Genomic DNA, 21,645 nt, shown 5'->3' with positions numbered 1-21,645 from the left:
CTATGTTATGGTTGGTTAAAACTAGATGGCAAGTCTTTGATCTGGTGTGTAGGGGACCCTAGAGTGAGTCACTAATGACCAGGCACCCTATTTCAGCAGGATTGCCCTAGGATCTGTTTTTTCCTCATTCCCCTGCATGACATCACAAATGTTTGAGGTGAGTGTGGAGCCAGTGCAATCCTCTCTGTAAATGTCTTTGTGGTATGATTCATGATGAGTGAAATGGTTTGATTGAGGTGTATCCGGTTCCCTTTTTTTGTTTAATGGATGCCAGTCCTGTGCATTACAGAAGAAACTGCGTGATTAGTAGATTGGCATTAATACAATGTAATTCTCTATGTTTTGAGAAAATTGAAGTTGTTTTGTTACTAAAACAAAGTGGCAGCATTGTCTATTCTCTATGTTTACTCCTGGCAAGTGAGACATAGCACACTATGTAAGTGAGATTAGGCAAGCGAGACATTAGCACACTATGTAAAAACAGCACAGTGCTAATCTCCACACCAGAGACACTTGTGAGCCTTTCCTGTTTACATACAGGTTACACCACTTACAATTCTTTTCACTGGGATAGCGAAAATGCATGAGTTTCCAATATAACTAAGGTAATTCTGGGAGCTGCCTACAAGTGCATTACACCCTTCTGTACAATACCTAACATCTCCAACCCTCACAAATTACTGACATACACTTGCCAATACTCCAGAACGTCCACATGTTATTTGGATCCATGCACATCCACCCATGAGTCAACCGACCAATCTGACAAGCAAACTGCCCCACGTTATATTAACTGCTTCGCAATTATAAGTACCTTTGCTGTTTTAGGATATCCTACCAAATAATAGCATTGGAATACTTTGCAAGATTTTAAAATAAACAATCTAACGTAACAAGATCCAAATATAATGTAAGATTCAAAAGAAATAAAAAATGTTGGATACAATTGACCTTGCACTTCTGTGGAAGTCAGTGGCAGACAATCGGTGACAGCCCGAGAATAATTGATAGAAAGTTTTCATTTCTGGTGACCTTTTTAGAAATATACTGGCTTCTGTATCACTTAAGATGCTCTTGTCCATGACAACAGAGAACACCTTGAGTAGGTTAGAGCTTTTTAGATCATATCTGCATTGAATACTTTGTGGAAATCAAAATAACCATTCCCAAGAAATACATAAAAATATTCAAATACGTGGATTCACACAACACACACACATTACTGTGAAATAGATATATCACATTGAATTCCTCTAAACCCTCTGCCTTAGTCCAAATGTGCTGATGGCACATCATTGTTTAATTCTTTAAAGCATCTGGAGTTATTCCACAGAGGTATATATTGTACTGTTGCTCAGATATGAGTTTACCTTACATAATAAAAAGACAAGAAGGCATTTGGCAAAACAGGAAAAATATGGTTTAATTAAATGATGTGGCCGGGAGAGACTTGATGGAGTTCGCCCGTTCAAAGGCCCTTGTTAAATACAGTTCAAGAGGTACAATAAAGCAATTTCCTTTATTCCAAAAAAGCATCTCAGTCATAAATCACTAAATGTGGGCATCCGATAAGGACATAGATCGCTCCCGACCTCGGGTTAGCTATTGTGGGCCAGTGTGTATGTGTCCAGATGTCCGGCATAAGGAGCGTGTGATCACTATGTGTGGTGTACTTGTCGTGTCCTGATTGATTGAGTGTTTCTATCTACATGTGGTATCTAGCTTTGTGGTATTTTGGGGAATGCGAGCCCTTGGCCAAATGGAATTTATGGGGGCAATATCCTCGGACCTGTTTCTGGCACAACTATATATCTGTGGGATCAATCAGAGTTTTACCTAGGCACACGTATGTCTTTAGGTCAAGCAAGCCCTCACCTGTGACCTGATATTCGATAGGAATGGGTGTGGATCACAGGACTTGTCTAACCACACATCTCTGGCTATGGGTTGATGGGGAGGTCACCTTGGGGGAATCAGACAGAAATAATATGAGTTCATTGGAACTACTGAAAATAATATGGCAGTCACTGGTATAATTTTTATCTTTATCCTTAACTCTGTGCATACAGTTTTCATAGCATACATTAACATTCTTCTTACTGGTATTGACACGGTTAAGTTTGCTTAGGACATAACGTACATCGGCATTCTTATTACTAGTAACAGTATAGCCATTTTAGCATGGATTATGACATTCATTGATATCGTTATTGACGGTGTCGGCGCTACTGTGCGGGTACAGATTTTGACATACATTAACATTGCATTGACGGGTACTGGCAGGTCGTGCCAGTACAGGTTAAGGCATGCGTTGATATTGCATTTATTGGTACTGCTGTGGCTGGCCTGCACATATTATGGCTTTCATTGACTTTGTATTCACCCTTTCCAGCATTCCCCCTCTAGTCGATTCTTTAACTACTCTATCCTCCTCTTATGTCACCACTATTGTGTTATTTGAAAGTGGGTGTGAGTAGTGTCTGTTAACATTTCCCTAGCTATGCGTATACTACCTAATTTGAGGACCGCTTGAAAGCCACACTTGCAGGAAACCAAGTACAGAAATGAGAATTGGCATCAATGACATGAATAGTGTGGATAAGGGGGTCCACAAAAATTTACTTTGCAACCAGTCCTGCTCCCGGGCACCTCCCTCCTTCTTCATGTCAGTTTGCAGAAAATGCAGTTCTTGGATAGCATAGGCTAATGTCCCATTGTCCAGGTCATTCCCGGGAATAAAAGTACAACAGGAAGCACCAATCTTGGCACATACCCCACCCTCCATAGCGGTTATCAATTCTCGCACGTACAGATGTTGCATCACCATGAGGCTGTTGGCTCTCAATTCCTCCTTGATAGCGTTGAGACCAAACTCTGTATTGTTGATCATCTTCATCATTTCGCATCTGATTATTTGTAACCAACTGGTGATCACTTTTGTTTGCATGGTGAAAATGGGTATTGACCCTCTGGCATTTAATTAAGCCTCAGTGAGCAATCTGAATTCTTCTGGAATGTCCTTGTACTAAGCCCAGCTAAAATACTCAGCAGTTCTTCTCCGACAAGCCTTATGCAGCAGAGTTGTTTTCTTCTGTAATGGATGCTGAGACAAATCAGACAGATCTTCTCCAGGTATAACCAAAAGAGGGTTTTTTATGGTCATGAGGGTGCAGGGACCACACCATTCGGGGTTGAGCTGGGTGTAGGCAAGGTCCACACACACTGCCAGTTGTCATCCATCAACATGGAGGTGCCCCATTGCAGATCCTGTATGTGCATTACCATGGAGCAATTCTCAGTGCTGCCCAACGGTATGGTTCTTTTGCCTCTGAAACTTAAAGAGTACAACTGAAGTTTCTGTACAATTAGGGTTTGTCCCATCCCCTCCAACCATTTGTACCTATTGATCTTCCTATCCCGGATTTCCTGGCACGGGGTCTCTATGGTGGCATTTGAGCCCCTACCCATGGAACTCAACCCCCCCCCGTATTATTGAGTTGAGGTGCCCTGCACTGGAATTCCATGTCTGGGGTCCATTTGTTGTTCTAGAAGGTGGCCCCAAAGATGTTAAGGGCTGTCCTGGGACCACAGATGGAGGCGGGAGCGTATGTGTTTGTGCATTGGTGCGGTGGTCTTGCTACCTCCAGGAACCTCTTTTCTGCAGTCTTGGGGCTAAACAGTGTTCTCCCCGATGGTGCCCTTTCTGTGCATCCTGTCTACCTTGGATTGGATATCACTGGGCTCGGTGAAGAGATGTGGTGCAATGTGGTTTCATACCGGGTGATGTTTACTAGTGTCCTACGAGGTTCCACTCTATTGGGTTGGATTTCTGTCTGATTCTGCATAGGTGCAGATAAACAAGGCACTTTGTTTTTTCAGGGGCTATCTCCTGTAATAAGTAAAGCCTATCTACACCTACGGCGTCAGGTATCAGTGAACAGATGTAACATGACCTGTTCTTAATTTGTGTGCCTACGTCAGTCATGCGCTGGTAACAGATGTTATGTAGGAGTGTGCTGTGTAGTGTGTGAGGAATACTAGTGTTTAGTTCAGTGTAGGTGTATGTGAGGTGAGAGAAATCTCTGTGCATGCTTTGCAAGAATGTAGAATATTGAGCTCATGAGATTAGGCATACTTTTGGATCTGGAGGGCCTCGAGAGCACCCTGGCTAGAGAGAGCGTGTACAAAAATACAAAAGCACATAACTTAGGAAGCATTTGTAGGCTGTAGTGTCATCTTCAAAGGAGATGTCTGTAGTCTGGGCCAGTTTTCTGTTGTTTGTTTCCGGTGTCTGGGCGCCCAGAGGTTTCTTGTCCTGGTGTTGTGCAGAAAAATTTCTTTTAAGACGAGGTTCCAAATTCAGTCTGGAATTTGAGTTGCTTGAGCGATTGGCCTTTTAAAACACTCTTTGAAAGCTTTGATCGAAGAAAGTGCGGACTGTGGCTGTGTTGGTGCACTTGCAGTTTCAATTACAGACCTGTAGGATAAGAGCTGCAGGTTGTAGGTTAGCTTGGAAAAAACACATTATTAGGCAGTTTTGGAACATTCCTTTGTTTATTTGTAAGTAGTGCACTCTATTGTTTTACTGGGGGTGAATTTTTATCGAACTGGATGTACACAGCCACTCATACACCCACTCACAGCCCCTCATTCATAGGCAATGTCACACCCACTTACAGACCCACACACCCACCCATACAGGCACTGACAGACCCATTCACAGACCAACACAGGCACTCACATATCCAGTCACTGACCCATGTAGGTAATCACACACCCATTCACAGAGCCATACTGGCACTCTGAGACCCACACCCACATAAGTGATAGGAACATGATGCTTAGAATGGACATGAGTCAGTCTCCTCAGACATAGCAGAGGCACCCTCAGATGAGTACTTCATGCCAGAAAGATTGACCACTAGACTGAATTTAAAAGCTCAGCTCCTGGAAATTGAAAGACAAAAGAACTAGATGGGCCTAGGACCTATCTCTGTTGGCACCATACTAATAACTATGGAGAGTGAAGGTTCTTATGACTCAAAACTCCCTAAAGGGATTGTCCATAAATATTCAGAAGGTGATGACATCACCAAATGATTCATTGCAGAGAGCCTCTGTAGCAAAAAAAGTAGACAGAAAAATAGGGCTTCTCTCTTGTGGTATGACCTCATAGAGGGTACTCTGATTGATGGCTTTGGACTCATCACTGAAGAGTATAGGATAAGATTCAGAAAGACTTGAAAAACCCAGAGTCAGTCCTGGGTGGAATTTGTTGACTTCTCAGTAAAAACGCTAGGTGATTGCTTAACAGGTATCATTATTAATTATGAAGTAGCATCTTTTAAGTAATTGTTACAATGAGAAGTTACATCAGAATCTGGTAGACCCAGGTCCACAGAAAGAGGACAAGAAACCCTAAGGGAAAGATGGTGACCAAAAAGAGAAAAACTAAAATGAGTGTTATTCAGGTCTCCAGAAACCTGTTAAGGAGGGTGGGCCCAAAAACTCTTCAAAGCTCAAGTGTGCATACCAGGGTAAAAACTGGGATCCCAAAAAGGCTTGGTGTCATGACTGTAAAGCACTTGGACACTGAATTGGAGGCCTTAGATTTAAAATAAAAAAGAATGCCTCTAGCACACCACAGTAAATACACTTGTGAGTCTCCAGATGGAATAACAGGTGAGCCCTGACCATGTCAAGGCGCTCACAGAGGCACAATTCTGGTGGAGTTCCAAGGGCTAAAAGTTCAGCAAGCTTTGGATACGGAGCTAATTAAGCAAAGGCTAATTAAAATAGAGGAGACATTATTCGTATTGCCAAACCAGATACAGGTAGCAGAGCAAATAATTTCAGACATTGAGGAAAAATTGGCTCTTTTGCAGTCCCGTACGACACCTAATTTGCAAAAATTACAGAACTGGAGCTAAAATTAGATTCAATGGAGGATCATGCAAGATGTTCAATCTATGATTTACAGGAATTCCAGGAGAGGGTGAATCCCAGGGCCAAATACAATCAGTTCCTCAGCTTATTAACAAATTGATTAAAGATCATGTTTGACCATCTGCCCCAGAGTATTTGACTATCATGTGGGCTCATCGAGTTCCTTTCCATTAGACATCTGGGGCCAAATATCCTCAAACGATTCTGGTCAACTTTTCTGATTTCAGGATTAAGGAAAAGGTCCTTTCTAGAGCGATTCAGCGGAGAACGTTTAAGGTCTTGCAGAATGCCTCTTTGAACATTTTCTCCGATCTTTATGTGACTTCAACTAGGTGGAGAAAGGTGTTTCAATAGTTAGCCCCTGAATTTAAATCAATTGGAGCACAAGCCTCCTTGGTGCAGTCGTCAAAATTAAAAGTGTTTTGGAAAGGACAATTTAAGATCTTCAATGTTCTTTCAGAAGCACAGGACTTCCTAAAAAATAATTTGAAATTAGAGATATATATGGGATGGTAATATTTCCTACTTTCTCTTCTTTCTTCTTTCCTTCCTTTTTATTTTTTGGGCTTTTCTTAAGTAGGGATGGGGTGGTGGTGGGGACCTGACTCTGACAGTGTAGGATGCAATTCCATGGCATCCATCAGAAAGGGTATTCTTGTGGTGTGTTGTTAGGGGGACGCCCGGCGCGTAGGGTTCTGAGGTGGGTAGGGTGGTGTTGGGACAGCAGAGAAAAAATAAGTGGACTGCTTTTTGATTGCTTATATAAGTGTATTTTTTCTTATACTCTCTTAAGATTGAATTCTAAGTGTTTTCGGTGTTATAAATTTGCTATAATTGTTATGAGTGGATAACATCAAAATAATCTTGTGCAATGTGAATGGCTGGTTGAATTCAAAAACAGCAATGGCAATGTTAAATTGGTTGCTCTCTTTCTCCCCAAAAGTGCTGTTTCTTCAGGAGACTCATTTCAAATCTTATTTGCCTAAATTGATTCTTTCAAAGGGGTATAACCAAGCCTATTTTGCCTCGTCAGTTCGTGGGGTGGCTATTATATTTTCTAATAACTGCATTTGTCAAGTATTAAAAGTTAGTTGCGATGTTCAAGGCCACTGGATCTATGTACAAATTAACCGTACTGGGGTAGTATTTGATCTTTTGAACTATTATAGCCCTATATTTCATGACACTTCTGCTCTTCTACAAATTTATGATCTATTGGCTGCCTCTGAGGGCTCTATAATTTGGGGGGACGATTTTAACTTTATTCAGAATATTCGTCTAGATACTTCCAATCCAGCAAAGAAACAACTCAAACCCAAATCAAAGAAGTTGATTAATATGATGAAAAAGGATTTTGCTTTGCTGGATCCATGGCGTCAAAAGCATTCAGGGAAGTCAGATTATACATATTATTCTTCTAGATATAAGACCACATCTCAAACCGATTTTTTTTTATTGATAATTTGTTATCTAGAAGTGAGACGGAGATAATTTCCAATGCCTTCTCTGACCATTCAACTATTTCTAATAAAATCAACATGAAGGGAACACATTCTCGAAATATTAGGCGTTGGTATTTTGATAAATCTTTTCTCGAAGATGTGGATTGGATTGCTGCAATGCAGTCTTTTATTAAGCATTTTCTTTTTAAATCAACGAGAACTCAGCTCCTATATTCTCTGTATGGGAAGCTTTTAAAGCAGCCTTTAGGGTACAGGTAATAGCATATACAACAGCACTGCGCAAGCGATGCTCTCAGGTGATGCTGTCCTTACAGGATGAGATTGAAAAAGTTAAAGTTAATTGAAAGACGGGTAGGTTTGAATCTCAAAAGACGGGTCTCCTTCAAGAATTAGTAGCAGTCAAAGACAAACTCAGGCAATTTTTTTTATCTTCAGGTAATTAAGGGGAGCAAGGCCTATAAACAAAGGGGCTCATTTATGAGCCCCTGCGTCACTTTTGCGCCACCGGTGCGTCACTTTTTGTGACGCACCAGTGGCATAACACATGCGCCATGTTGCGCCATATTTACAAAGTGACGCATCTAGGTAGATGCGTCACTTTGTAAACCCCTGCGCCACATTATACCTGCGCCAGGTATAATGTATGCAAGGGGGGCGTTTTGACGCAAAAAAGGGTCGTAGAAGTGACGCAGTGAAATCTACGAGATTTCACTGCGCCACTTCTAGTGTGCAAATGCGTCATTTTCTTGCGCCTGCCTCACAGCAGGCGTAAGACTGACGCAGGCCCTTTCACATGGGGCTTGCCCCATGTGAAAGGACACATTGCTGGAGTTGCGTCACTTTTGTGACACACTCCAGCGATGCGTCACTTTTGCGCCTACAGATACGTCAGAAATACTGACGTATCTGTGACTCCTTGCGACATGATGCGTCATACTGTAAATATGACGCATCACTGGAGTCGCAGGGAGGGCGCAGTGAAAAGTGGCGCATCACTGTTTTCACGCAGTGATGCGTCACTTTTCATAAATGAGCCCCAAAAACTTTACAAAGGGAGTCAACATATAGGACGCTACTTGGCTTGGCTTACAAAAACTCAAAATAGTCAGAATAAAGTCGCTCAGATTAAAGATCAGATCTTGGGTACAATTGTAGATTCCAAAGAAGAAATTGCAGGGGTTTTTCACCTGCATTTTAGAACGATCTATGAGGAGATGCAGGAAATTACTCAAGAATCACTTCTACACTATTTTGAATCTTTAGAAATGCCCTCTATTTCTAAGACTTTTCAGGATTCTCCTGATAAACCTATTTTACAAGAGGATTCAGTAATGTATTGAAATCCGTAGCTAATTCAAAAGCCCCAGGTAACGACGGTATTCCTGTTGAAGTTTTTAAGATTTTTCAATCCTTGCTCCTACCCTTTCTTACTAAATTGTACAATCTGATAAAAAATGGCGAACCAATTTCTAACAATTTTAAGGAAGCTGTAGGGGTCTTGTTTCCCAAGAAAAATAAAGATCTGACTGTCACTGGCTCATAAAGACCCATAAGTCTGTTGCAAATAGATTATAAAATCTTTATGAAAATCTGGGCAGTAAGGTTGTCTCCGGTTGCACAAAAGGTGGTCCATGTAGACCAGACAGGTTTTATTAATAATAGATTCATGGCCTCTAATACATTTTTTTTGACACAAGCAATTGACTAACTACCTGTCAGTCAACAAGGGTAAGGCAGCAATTTTAATGCTTGATGCAGAAAAAGCATTTGACCTTGCTGACTGGCAGACATTGTTTTATTTCTATCTATGTTTGGCTTCCCTCAACGCTTGGTCATAATGATAAAAGATTTGTATGCATGCTCAGAGGCGAAAATTTTGATTAATAGAGAATCGGCAGGTCTAGTCAAAATTTATTGTGGTACTAGACAGGGATGTCTGCTGTCCCCCCTTTAATTCTCACTTTTTATAGAGTCCTTGGCAATTAAAATTCACAATAATTTTCAGATAATGCCTCCAATAGCGCCCAATGCAAAAATCAAATTAATGGCAGATTACATTATTTTATATTTAGCAGCAGAACCATCTAATATCTTATATGCATTTGAGGAAGTAGAAAAGTTTACACGAATAGATGGGTATAGGCCAAGTCAAGCAGACGGAGGTGCTCTGGTTCAATGCCCCATCGGTCTAGCTGCCTTTTCTTCCTCAGCAAAATACATCGAATCCCATTAGATATTTAGGTTTATATGTGTATTGCCATTATTATCATCTTTTTAGGCTTAATTATGGAAACACCCTGGTAAAAGCCAGGAGGCTTTTAGATAGATGGTCTCTTCTTCCTTTAACTTTAATTGACAGTGTATCAATGGTTAAAATGTCGATTTTGCCTTTATTTGTACTTGTATTTACTCACCTTCCTTATTAAGATTCCTAAATCATATTTTACCGAAGTACATGCATTAATCCGGAATTTTATATGGGCACAGAAACAGCCTAGAACATCTTCAGAAATTTTACAACTAGATACATCCTTGGGAGGGCTAGGCCTTTCCAATTTTGAGCTCTATTATCAGGCAGGATTATTGAACTTTCTGGTTCAGCTTCCATCGGCAGTCTCAAAATGTGAGAATTTTTTATTAAATATTATGGTGCATAAGAGTGCAGTCCAATTACCAGTTTTTCTACATTTTCCGAAACTTCCAAAAAGATGAGGTACAAGGCATTAGCTGATATAGCTTGTCGCATACAAGTATTTTTTAATTTACATAAAATTCCTAGATTTCATCTATATTCTAAAATTAGTGACTGTCAGGTATCCGGCTTGCAGCTCTCTTGGGGGTCTCTGCAATTATGGAAGGAGGCGGGTTTTGAAAATTTGGGTGATTGCTTTATTATATCTAATCTGATTATCAGTGAGATGTTGTCCCAGCAGTTGGGCTCTAGATTTCCAGCTTTGGCTTTTAGTTTTAATCAAATATTGAGTTTTTTAAAAACAAATTATGTTGTGAAAATAATGAAGCTTTAAAAATATTAAACCAACTATATGGCCAAGGCCTAAGTGGAGTTGGCAATTAGTATTCTTGCCTAACACAACCAGGACAGCAGAAAGTGCTCAATATCTTTTTTCCTAAACTATTAAATTAAACTGGCTGTAGAGTTAGTAAAAAGGAATGGCAGGTTATATGTGAAGAAGGCCATAAAGCGTTTAGAGTTGCCAACTACAAAAGAATGGCCTGTCTGTCAAGATGGCTAGCTTATTATACACCTAAAAGATTAAGAAAAAAAAATCCGACCTCCTCTGAGTTTTGTTTCAGATGTGGGGATCCAGTGATAAGGTCTTGGAACCACATTTGTTTTACTGCCCTGGCCTATATCAAATTGGTCTGATGTTTTTTCAAGGATTAATCAACCTCTAGCTCTATCAGTCCATATCATTCCTACAATTAAAGTAGCCCTTTTCGGGTGTTCAATTGAGGTTCAACATTTGTCTAAATATCAACAATACTTTTGTTCAATAGCCATTGCCAGGTCTTTAATTCTACAAAATTGGAAGTCTAACAAGGTACCGTTGATTCAGCAATAGCTAGAAAAGATGGTTAAGACATATATGTGGGAGGAAGCATATGCTTGGCAGATAATGTCTCTTCGTAGATTTGTAGTGACTTGGTCAGGGTTTTTTAGCATTGTATTTTAAAATGTTGATCGTCCCCATACCTTTATTGGGTTATGAATTCAGCTTATAATTTAAGCAGTATTTGACCATTTGCACTTTATCTCTAGGTACAAACAAGTTCCTGCTATTGATATATTGGCTGATTCTGTACTGTTAGCACTTTATTTACATCGTATTAGCACATGTTCAATTTATTTATGATAGGATGGTTTTATTGGCTATATGCTGTTGTGCTTCTTATGTTATCAATAATCATGGTTTTCAAATTAAGCAATTTATTGACATTGCATTAGCACTTTATTGATGTATTCTATTTCCAATTTAGTAAAGATAGCACCTTAGTACGACTGCACTGGCACTTTATTAAGGTAATTATGAACTGATTGCTAGAGAGGACACATGCTGCTTAGTCTTTTTTTATATTTACTAATTCACTTTTAGCACTTTATTGTCATCACACTGTTGTTCTACTAATGTAGGCAGGAATTGCTTGTTTAATTAATAATAGCTGTATTATGCAATTGTGCTGCCTTTCTTTTTTTGTCTCTAGTCTCAGAGGGAGGTGTGGATATAGCTACACCGGCTGTCTGGCAGACTAACCTGAAGATATACAGGCAAGAGTTAAATATCAATGGGATTAGGGAGGAAGCCCTGAGAAACACTGGTGCCAATATCACCATGGTGGCTGGACCACTGGTATCCCGAAACCAATATCTCCTTGGACATACCCATGCATTCATCAACACTGATAATCAGGCTAAGGAACATCTAATGGACTTGGTGAGATTGGGGAGGGGTTAGTGGCCTTAAAAGGGTAATGGTGTCTCCTCCTATCCATGTACAGTGCCTGCTTGGAAATGATTTGGAGTACAATGCATGGGCTGAAGTTGAAAGGAAAATCAATGCAGCTATGCATGGATTGCCAGTGGTTTGGGTACCCTTTGAAAAGGTAGGGATTGATATTGTTGGTCCCATTACCCTCTAACACCATCAGGGAACACAATTATTCTGGTGATAGTGGAGTGGAGCATGCCACCAGGTACCCTGAGGCAATTCCCCTAAGGACCACCACTGCGCTGTAGTGGACAAGGCCCTCTTTGGTATTTTTATTATGGTTGGCTTTTCTAAGGGGGTAGTAACAAACAGGGGTACAAACCTTATGTCTGCCTATGTAAAACACATGTGGACTGAGTTTAAGGTGATCTGTAGGTTGAGTACACCATAACATCCACAGACAAATGGGCTTGTTGAAAGATTTAACAAGACCCTAAAAGGCATGATTGGTAGACTCCCTTAAAAACTCAGAAGGAGATTTGATGTTTTACTACCTTCCCTGCTTTTTGCTTATAGAGAGATTCCACAAAAGGTAGTAGGGTTTTCCACTTTGAAATTTTGTTTGGAAACCCTGTAAGAGGTCTCCTTTGTCTTGTCAAGATAGGATGGGAGATACTCCCTCTAGGAGCCAAAGCAAGACATCGCAGATTATGTGCTGGCCCTTCATTGAAGGATGGCTGCATACATAAAAAAGTAAACAAAAACCTTGAAGCCAGCTCAGACCTCCTGAAACTCTGGTATAATCAAAACGATTCCATGGTGGAGTTCCAATCAGTGCAGAAGGTGCGGGTTTTGGAGCCTGTGGCACGTATGGCCGTCCAGGGCAAATGAACTGGGCCCTACCCTATCCTTGAGAGAAATAGGGAGGCCACCTATTTGGTTGACCTTAGCACATGTAGAAACCCCAAGAGGGTGATACATGTAAATTGCCGAAGGCATTCTGTCTGTGTTAGGCAGTGGTCTGCTTGGTCCAGGTCTCCCATCTCCCGAGTTAGGTGAATCAGGCAACCTATGCAATTGGATGTCTTTGTGCACAACTAGCAGATGTAACGTTGCAATTACACCTCCTTTGCAAATGATATATACCTGTTCATCAACCAACACATTCATGCATCTATTCATTCATCCACCCATTCATCTATCTGTGCGACCATCCAGGTAGTCAGTCAGTCACATATGTATCGACTCATGCACTCATTCACACAGTGAAAAACTATCACCTAATTCTTGCATTTATCTACTCCATGCACACATACCCAATCACACACATTCACCATTCAATAGAGAAGTCAATTGACATGTAAACAAGAAGGGAAGCCAATTAGCATTTTCACACCTCTACTCCTCTTCTTTTTCTTCTCATCCTTTTACATGGTGGCTGGTCATCCTCTTTTATTTTACAGGTTTGACCCCCATTCGGGTGGTCTTTCCTGTTCCTCTCTATGAGAAATTGGGGTACTAGTTAATGGGGTGAGTGCTGACCTCATATAATAAACATTATCCTTGTCAGTGCGAACCCTTAGAGTCACTAAATTAATGTGATCTCTATCCCCTTGTAGCTATGGCACAGGACAGGCAGGCTTAACTTCGAGACAATATGTAAAGATTTCATGCAGTACGTATATAATAATAATGTCAAAAAACAACACAAGAAAAAAATCAAACCAATTTAGAAAAAATAGTGTAAATGTTATTAAATAAAATGACACCAGAATGACAACAATTCAACAAGTAGATCCAGAGTTACAAATTTTTACAGTTTTTGCTTTAAAATGGCGCCACAAATCATTAAGCATCAATCCCCATCATCAGGCTGTGATATATGATGACAAGGATAAGGCTTAAGGCTGACTGCATATGTGTGCATGTCTGATACAGGGACCAGGTTTGTCTCAGTGAAATGTTTTACCTTTGAACTTTGTCTCTGGAATTGAAGTCAACATCATCAGTGGGGCAAGGCAGCAAGTTGGGACTAAAGAGGGCTCTAAATAGTCAGATAGCCGCTGGGCAAGGTATCGGTGAAGCCTTTGACTTCTGGTGTGAAAGCTCGGAGCAGGGCAAATTTGAATTTCATGCACAGAGAAGGTATCTTGCTGACTGAATACTCTTTGCACCTTCCCTGTTGAAGATTTCTACCTTTGGACTCTGTCACTTTTTTGGAGCTTGGATTCTTCCAGTGGGGCAAAGTTGTTGCCAAAGAGGGCTACATGAGGCCAGATATCTTCTCTGCAAGGTCCCACTGAATTAGATATACTGCTGCAGATAAGAACGTAGCAGGAGCAACCTGAATCTTTGGCCCAGAGGCAACACACGTTTGTAGGAACTGCTTGGCAGGTTGGTCCCAGTCCCCTGTTGGTTCTCAGAGCAAAAAGATGGCAAACATTTGTAAGTCCTAGGTTTCAGGATTTGATGGGAGGAGTACACTCTGACAACAGCCAAGTGGTCAGGACCTTGGGGAGAGCAATTAGGGCTCAAGACTCACTCCAGCAGAGACCAGCAGCAGAGTCCAGGGCTAGTACAGTTAGAACTGATCAGCAGGGAATGTAGGAAAAGGCTTCCTGAGCTTGTTTTTCGGTCCCTGTAGCCGAAACAAAAGGTCAGCCTTATGACCCTGGAAGTCCACTTCTTGGTCCTCGGTAAAAGAGGGAGAGCAGGTCCAGTTTTCAAGGCTCCTTTCAGGTCACAGACAGCAGGTCCACTCCTCTCCTGTTCTTCCACAGATCCAGAAGTGACCAATCACAGCACTGCTCTGTCAGCAACCAACTAATGACAGCATGGCTTTCCGGTGATGTCTCACCAATCTCCCTGGCTGACTAACCAATTTCTAAAGTATACAAAATGTGAAAAAGTGATGGATGGAATACTTGAATTATCTAAGCTACGGTAATTGCTGGGACATAGCCCCGTCTATCACTATTTTGCACACCATGCACCCTGAGTTTAGACCCAGCCATATGCTAATCAGCCTTGACCCTTCTCATGAACACAGTCCAGGTCAAACTGCCAGGTCAGGTCCTCCCTGAACCAGAATACAAGCAACCAAGGACCCGTTTTGCCCCTATTATAGGCTCATCAGCCAGGTATAGCTTGATTCCAGTGGCACAATGAGCACAGGACCCATGTCTGAACATATCTGTCACACTTCTATTGCTCAATTGTCCTACCTCTCATTGCTGGGCTCCCGCTAATCAGCGGGCATGTGTGGGGGGCATCTTGGGGGAATTGTGGCACCCTGACGTCAAAGAGAGCAGGTGGCACAGCCAAGCAGCTGACCCAATAGCACTTTCATACGCCATCAGTGGTGAAGGGCAGTCCCACTGCCGAAGCTGGATTAGGTGAAGGTCAAGGCTAATCCACCCAAGACGGAGCAGCACTCTACAGGGTCACAATTAAGATCACACTATCACCTCCCCAACAGCTACAAGACTCGATCATTACTGTCTTTATGTAAGTCAATTTAAGCAATCGAACCTGGAAGTTCATCTGTTACAAGGAATATATAATCCAAAAATCAACATAATTTGAATAAACACAACACAAAAACAACAAACGTAACCCCAAATATAACTCTAGAGGAAAAAAGGCACCCACACCCAAATATATAGCCCTAAAACAGCAGGCCTGATATGTCCTGGAGGCAAATGCCAGGTTTTCTGTAGGAACTTTAAAAAGAAAGTTGAGATCTGGTAGAGTCAGGTGGACGCCAGGCCAAAAGAAAGGATAAAAAAAAACAGTTAAGACAAACGACCCACATCATATCCCAAGGAGTCCTTTAATATTGCCAATTCTAACAATGTTCAGGAGTATAAATAAAAGTGGAAATAAGAACAGAAGCTCTAGAATCGCCTTCCTCAAAGACCCTGGTGCTACAATATTCTGGATGCCCAAAGAGATATCAGGCCTTCTGATGCCATTACCCCGCAGAGACCAGCTTATATGGCACTCTATGGTGCAACCCAAAAAGAGAAGGAAAATGATCAATTACACAATGTAAATGACTTAAACAATCAGGTGCCTCCTCATTAATGCGAGGCCTGGTAGATACGAATTTGGTAACACTAAAAAAGTAAATGAGAATAGCTGACAAAGGAAATGGCAAGCCAATCTTAACCAATGAAGCACATCCAAAAGAAGCAGTGAAAGGTGCAAACAACATCATTGATTACATCTCAGGAAAGAAGATTGAAGTAACTTGTCTATATCAGCATAGGCCTGATGGGAATAATGGAGAAAAAAACATAAAGATAAAAATGCCATCAATGAATTCAATCATAGACCAAGAAAATTTGGCTTACTCCACTCCAAGGAGCATATTAAAACAGAAACTAGCCCAATGGCTAAAAATAGTAGTGCAGGTCCACCAGGCCGAGCAGGAAGACTCAGAAGGATCGGAAACCTCATGGTTGAGATCAATAAGGCTTATACCCACCAATGAAATCTCGCAAGTTACAGAAGTGAAAATTGGTCCAGAGAGAGGAGACTCTCCAAAACGAAGATATTTTCTTTCAACCACCTCAGAAAATCAGTCAATTTGTTAGTCAAGATGAACCAAGTCAAAAATTAAAAACAACACAAGGGGAAAAACCTAGTGACCTAAGTAGCCAACTGGATCTCTTTACAACACTACTACACACTTCACAGGCATCCACAATGGCACTTACTATGCAGTCAGACAAGCTGGACTTTCAAATTGAGTTAATAAATATCATATCTTTACATATTTCAGGGATAAACACTAAATTGGATAAACTCACCAACTTAATACCAAGAGTTCAATCCACTTACCTACCACAGCAAGAATACTATGCTTGTAGTCCTATAATTGACAAACTGAGCATCTTCCCAACTTTATTAGAACAGATAATAACCATTAAAAAATGTAACATAGCTTCTAGTGTGCAAATTGCCACTAAGTAAGAAGAACAACTTAGAACACCCCTACAAGGCTCTCCTAAAGAAAATCAGAAGCAGATAAAAACAGTAAGGAAACAACAAAGATGTTCGGGAAAAAAGGCAGGACCCTCAGAGACCAAGCATAATGACCCAGACAAAGTAATATTGGAAGAACATAAAACAATGAATCCATCTAGAAGACAAAAAAAGCATGAAAGAAAAGCAAGAAATAAAATATTACAATTGGCGAAACAGGGAGCAGCCAAATTATTTCCTATATTCAGCTCAACAGGGGTGAGCAAAGCCAAAACAGACCCAATCAGGATCTCTACAAGCACTGATGATACATCAAGCAGAAGCCAAAAGGATTGGGAAATGGAGCTCGATAGTGTAGAAGAGATCAACCAAAGTAAATCAACGGAGAATGACCCCCCAACTACAGTAGGTTCAGGTCACTGGAGGAAAATGATCACACGCACCTGAGAAGGTTCAGAGACTATAACAAGTAAAGGAGTAATGTCAACTACCCATAGGGAAGAAATAACTAAAGAGATGCTGAAAACAGTAAGACACCAACAAAAACAGGCACAAGACGAAAGAACGGAACAAACATAAAAAACAACTATTGCGGATATTAATGCCCAAGGGAAAACTTGAAGCCTAATGATCTGTTAGAAAGAGACACTAACACCATAAACTTAAAAGACCCATTGAATGGGGTTACCAGCCAGCAAGGGTGTTGAAAAATGATCCAAGGAGGTACGGCAGAAGAGATTGTGTAATGCAGTTCAGAGCAGAACAAAAAAAACAACCTGAGGGTAATCCAACAGGTAGATTCCCCCTCATCCCACATTCCATCACTTACTGCAAGAAAAGGTAGGGTGTCTAAACAGGAAAATGTTAGGTTCTGCATTTTAAAGCACAATAAACCAAGCATAGTGGATGGTAAAAATGCAGATATATCATATAACTGAGTCATGCAGGTCAGAGCAAAATAAAACAAGCAAGAAGAAAGAGAGCAAACAGGCAGTCTCGCCCTCATCTCACATTTCATCACATATGGCAAGTAAGGGTATTAAGTTCCAGCAAGGAAACCTCAGATTTCATATTCAAAACCATAACAACCTAAGCGTAGTGGAAGGCAACCAAGTAGACTCATCTTGGGAAAAAACACAAGAGCATGAACTTTTAAATCAGCAAATATACCAGAATATGAATCACAGGGTCGGCATGATATTCTCAATAGGGACAACGTTTTAAAACTGTTAGCAGAAATTCCAGCTTTAAAGCATCTAGACTCAACAAACCTTCTGATTGTAGAATTTATTCTAATAGGAAATCAAAAAAGCAAAGAACAAACGCTTACAACATGGCCGTCAGTAGAAGTCCGGATCATTATGAATTTCGTACAACAATTTGAAGTATGGGGTATAAAATTATCCAAACCAACAATCTTATGTTATCCTGGGCCCCTTATTAGAAAAACCTCCCATAAGGCAAAACCAGGGTTAAGACAAACACAAGAGAAGTCTCAGGTGTACTCGGTGCTGCAGAATGTAAAAGGGAGAGGTCCAACTATGCCACCGAGGAGCAATCCATACAAAGGACAGAAGGCGAATATAAGACAAGATCAAAACCAATGGAGTTCGCTCCCAGACACCATCTTTGGAGTAAAGGGTGATTGACCCATGGGTAGACAGACTTGTAAATATAATAATGGACACATCCATCTGCTCTCATGGAACATCGCTGGTCAGAAAAATGGCTAGATGATGTAAGGCCTCCTTGAGATTGGGAAACATGTGACATAATTGCTCTTCAAGAGACATGGGCATTGGACGATATACCCTTGCAGGCTTCGCACACTACACTATATCTGCATAACAAAACGGAGAAATACGGCCGGCCGAAAGGGGGCCTAGCAGTTTACGTGTCCACAGCACTGAGCATCAAATCGTAACAGATAGCCTCTCCTGGATCCAGTGTGCAACTAATTAAATTTACCCAATGCATCTCAGACAAACCGAGACCAATACTGCTGAATAATACATATGCTCATCCAAAGGCAAGGAATACAAAAGCTCATAATTCTCTATTAATTGCCACAATCTCGTACATAAGATGTACTCATCACTTGTGGAATATAGTGCTGACAGGAGTTTCAGCTCTAACCTAGTCTATTACCTGGATGAAGAAAGCCATCAGAAATTTAAAAACAACGTATCGTGATCAAACAGTATGGAATCCACACGTCAATGTAAATGAGAGATTTTAGTCAAAATTACTGTTTGGTGGTAGACAAACCAACTCTAGTGCCTTCTGGGAAATAATAAACAATCTGAATAGACCACTGAATGCCTTACCCTCAAATGTACAAGAACAAGATTTGGCCAATTTTCTTACAAGAAGATTTATGGAGATTACCACTTCCGACCAACTGTCCCTGGAACATCAGGAAGGTTGTGAGCAACAGGATCTAGTGATGGCAATAAGAAAGCCAGAGAATTCTAGCTATGGACAAGAAGGTATATGTAGTTCAAAGAAAAAAATAAATCTGTTATCCTATTCAGCTGAGGAAATAATTAACATATTAGGGAAAGACAGAAGAGATGGTGCGCCGGGGCCTAATGGTATTCCTCAAGCAATTTTTAAACACAACCCAACTTTTTGGAGCAAACATCTCACCACACTATTTAAAGATGTTGAGCTATTAAATCAAATACCACCTAGTTGGCAAGGATCAATTCTCATACCGATCTACAAAGGTGGAGATAGAACAGGCCCATCAAATTATAGGCTAATTGCCCTATTAGATGTAGAAGCAAAGTACTACAGCTCCCTGATCTTGGCAGACATGATCGACTGGTCGGACAAGTTTAACTTGATCCTAATCAATCAGACAGATTTTAGAAAAGGGATTGGAACAATCACTAATATACTAACCCTTTCTCTAATAGCAGATAAATGCAAGCGGAAAACCCAACAGCTGCAGCTTTGCTTTATAGATCTAAAGGCAGCATTGGATAGTGTGGATCATCATCATCTGTGAACAAGACTGCGAGCCTGGAACATTCCTGACAGAATATTAAGAGGTATACTGCTATTTTACTCACAAACATGTATAAGAATAAAATTGGGCGACGGCACTAGATTATCTCGAAAACTGAATACAAACAAAGGCTTAAAGCAAGGATGCGTGCTGGCGCCGCACGTGTTTAACTTATTTACATCTGATCTGACACAACGGCTTGATAAGATCAACTCTCCTCCTCCACAATTGGGGAAGTTACAGTTATCACAACTTTCATATCCAGACGATGTGGTGTTAATGAGCCTAACTAAGGTTGGTCTTCGAAGGTTATTAGTGGAATTGATGGAATACCTAACAACTAACAAATTAGAACTCAATCTATGAAAATGAAAAACAATGCTTATTAGTAATCGTCCAAGTACCAAGCAGAATATCTGGCTTGATGGTAAACCATTAGAGGAAGTAACTAGTTATAAATATTTGTTGTTTTACTTGGATAACAGACTAAACCATCAAGAGCAGAAGAACTATATATCACAGAGAACCAGTGCTTTAGTTTTTCCCTTCAGGACCCCAGCAAAAAAACTGAAGAGGCCTTTCTACATACCATCACTGTCTGTGATAGCAGCAAAATTGCTCCCAACAATAACGTAAGCTAGCATTGCTTTATATGGTAAAGAGTCTGCCCTTCTGAACAAACTGTTGGTTGCAACCAATAAAAAGGTCTTTCAGATCCACCGATCAGAATCACCTGCCCAGGTGTGACTTGAATTTAGGCTAATAAATGAAACACTAGGGAGAATCTACACAATAATTAAGCTCTGGTACCAACGGAAACAGAATACAGCGTGTTCCTTACTCAATAAGGCCCTATAGGCAGAACTTGAACATGATAAAAAAAATCAGCATATGATCAATATCTCTAAAAAGCATTAACAACTACCTGTACAGCTGAGCTCCCTTTTTCAACTTTCAAGTGACTCATAAACAAAACAAAACAGAAACATTCCATACCTTGCTACTGTGTAAAACACCTTCAGCCTTAGATCGCATGCCTATTGGTGATTAATAATTATAAGACCCTTGCGCCAGCACCTTATTTAAGCATTACATTTTCAGTACATCTAAAAATACAGTTGATGGCCCTATGCTTTGGAATATTGCTGTTGATTGCCAATCAGCCAGGCTGGGTCCATAAACAGCCATCAATATGCCAACTCTGCAGTAGCAAAAAAGAGGACCTTATTCACTTAATCTGCATATGCTCCAAATTTTACACATCACAAGTCACTTTATTGAGAAAAGTTTTAATCATTAAAGGAATAAGGTTTTGCATAGCTGCCATAATACAAGGGTTTGATCCGTCAGATCCTCAAATGAACCACAAACTGATAAAAATGTCTCCACCCTCAGGATGAGTAACCAATCCTTTTAAATGATGTGATGGTATTTATGGGTTTAAAGTATAGACAAACATAAAATCAATATGTAAATTAAATATGGCATTTAATTTTGTAGGCCAGAGGTCTCATATTTTATGGGAAATAAATGATGATTTAATCTATTCAATTGTGATAAAAATCCTATTCTACTATGAATCCTTGTATAAAGCAAAAATGGTGTTGTTGAACTCGGAAATTAAATTATGTTGATCAAGTTTTTTGGATTATTGTTAACTAAGACTGAAGTTTTACCTGACCTTTGTCCAAGACAATATTTGATTTTACTAGCTATGATTAGGATCATTACTGGATGCCTATCTAAAAAGAGGATCAGGCTGTCCATCAAAGAATATAAAAATTTC

Source organism: Triturus cristatus, chromosome 4_2, assembly GCF_964204655.1.
Source record: "Triturus cristatus chromosome 4_2, aTriCri1.1, whole genome shotgun sequence".
Taxonomy (NCBI): Eukaryota; Metazoa; Chordata; class Amphibia; order Caudata; family Salamandridae; genus Triturus; species Triturus cristatus.
This window is presented reverse-complemented; position numbering follows the sequence as displayed.